The sequence below is a fragment of the Trichechus manatus genome, unplaced genomic scaffold (assembly GCF_000243295.1).
Source record: "Trichechus manatus latirostris isolate Lorelei unplaced genomic scaffold, TriManLat1.0 scaffold00037, whole genome shotgun sequence".
NCBI classification, from domain to species: domain Eukaryota; kingdom Metazoa; phylum Chordata; class Mammalia; order Sirenia; family Trichechidae; genus Trichechus; species Trichechus manatus.
The window spans coordinates 9,246,582-9,248,873 of NW_004443973.1; the positions used below are offsets into that span (position 1 = coordinate 9,246,582).

General features: G+C 38.3%; 1 long non-coding RNA gene across 2 annotated transcripts in view; it reads left to right on the top strand.

The window, feature by feature from the left end:
- LOC111820422 (uncharacterized) overlaps positions 1 to 2,292 on the top strand; it is a 21,891-nt gene that overhangs the window by 11,249 nt on the left and 8,350 nt on the right. For both annotated transcript variants that reach the window (XR_002823964.1, XR_002823965.1), the window contains exon 2: positions 1,932 to 2,032. This is a non-coding gene — a long non-coding RNA (uncharacterized LOC111820422). The remainder of the gene's footprint in view (positions 1 to 1,931; positions 2,033 to 2,292) is intronic.

Consider the following 2,292-nt stretch of genomic DNA (forward strand, 5'->3'; position numbering starts at 1 on the left):
TGAAACAGTTTTCAGAGATGTATCTGTACATAGAAGATGTGCATGTTTACATTATCCCATAGAGCAATTTGTTCTTTAAATTGCTGCTCTGTTTTATAGTCTCCATTTTGCATTTGTATAACCAAATGTCCTATTCGGGTCCTTTTCCCTTTATAGCACAGCCTGTAGATAAAACAATTTTGTTGCCAACTTTGAAATGAGAATCTTTCTAGCTTCTGGCATGCACATCAAAGTTTCAAATATATTAAGGCTGTTTCAGCCAACCTTACTCAAAGTAAAGTACAATCCATCTTTCCAACAGTCTGTGCGATAGGGAAATTTCCGAAGTTCATACATGGCAAGTTCATACATGGCCTAGTAATGAGATCTCAGCCCTGAGGTAATAGTAGAGGAAAGTCTACTTTCCCTTTTAACATCTTGCCCCCTGGATCACTGCCTTTTCCCAGTGCAGTTGGTAACTGAGTTTTCTGCCAAGTTCTTAGCCAATCTCACCTTGGATACTCTGTGACTTACATAATGGTCCCTTGTCATTTCTAAGTTTTGTGAACTGCTGATATGTGTTTACCTTCCCAAACTACAGCTAATTAGGTTGTTTCTTTACTCTTACATTGTCATTCTGGTCTTCATATTTTTCCCTTGTTTCTGCTCCGTCAGCTACAGATTGAGTTTGCTTATTTAGAGAAGTCTTTATGAACATTGTCTTGTTCTTGGCCACTGACGGGATCTTCTGCTTTTGAAAGTTCCCTTCAGTAGACTGCCAAAGCATCTCTGTGAGATATCCAGTCATTTTAGGATGAGATGGAGTATGATGGCAGAAACAACTAATTGTCCACCAATATTCATTCCCTTTTTTTCCTTATCGTAGAAGCTCCAATTTTTAGCTTGGCATATAGCTGAAATGTGACCAAGTTCTATACAGTGGAATAGAACTTTCCTGTGAGGTTTCAGAAAAGTTTCTTTGAAGGGAGGCTCTATGTTCATCTCTCCTTTCTCCTTCCTGCTGTCTAATCAGCAGATGTCATGGCTAGAGCTTGAGCAGTTATTTTAAACCACAAAGGGGAAGCCATGCGTTGAGAACGGCAGAGCAACAAAGTAGAAGGAGCCTGGCTTCCTGGTGACCATGGTTCTGAACTGCCTGTGTTTACCCTTCTGAATCACGTAAGCCATTATTATTTTGAGTTTTCTGTTACTCACAACTGACCCTAATCCTAACTGATAAACAGGTATTAAAAAAGTCAAATATGCTGTTTCCAAATATGAAGTACATATACTGGGTCCCGTGGATATTATGGTATAGTACTGACTTAATAAAATCTATAATCTGTAAGAATTTTGATGTTTAGGTCCCACAGTGCCATTTCATCTATCATCTCTGACTCCCCCCAACCGCCCCATGTCTGTCGTGGGAAAAAGCTTCATTTTTTGTCTTCCACGTTTCACCAAGGTTCCATTGCCCTATTTCCATCCTGACACTATTATACCTCTGATACATAGCAATGTGCTAGGAATTATGAGAATCCATAGAATAAACGTCTTTCTGGAGCATTGCAGATTTTGTAAGGAGCCTTAATTTTTATATTAAATAGTATGGAGTAGAAGGCAGAAGTCACATGCGTTTTTAAAGATATAAAATAAAATACTTTTTAAATTTTGTAGTATTGTGTGTTGACAAGTTGATTCTGACTCATAGTGACCCAGTGTGACAGAGTAGAACTGCCCCATAGGGTTCCTAGGCTGTAAGCTTTACAGAAGCAGATCACCAGGTCTTTTCTCTCCCAGAGTGTCTGGTAGGTTTGAACCACTGACCTTTCAGTTAGCAGCCTAGTAGTGCTTAACCATTATTCCACCAGGGAGTTGAACTGCATGAGACTATTTCTTTAGATTCCGCAGGATAACGAATTCACTCTTTTTCTGCCTCTCCTTTGCCCTAGGAAGACTTAGATGGAAATGTAAGAAGCACTGCTTACTTGATAAGAGTTGAGGGATTCCTGGCAGCTGAGTAAATAAAGCTCATGGCCCACCAGCTAGAAAGGTAAGAGAGATGAAACTTTTAATGTGAAGTATTCCTTCTATTTTTTTGTGATTGTGTCTCAAATATTACTGAGTTCAGCAGGTGTTTCCCAAACAGTAATCCTCAGAATACTAGTGTCCTACCATATTGACAGTGTTTAATTTAAAAAAAAAAAAAAAAAAATCAGGTTCACCAAATTTGGAAATGTACTTTTTGAAGGTATAATGCATATCAATATATAAAAGCACACTGAAGACTTATGATAAAGCATTTAATTTTGT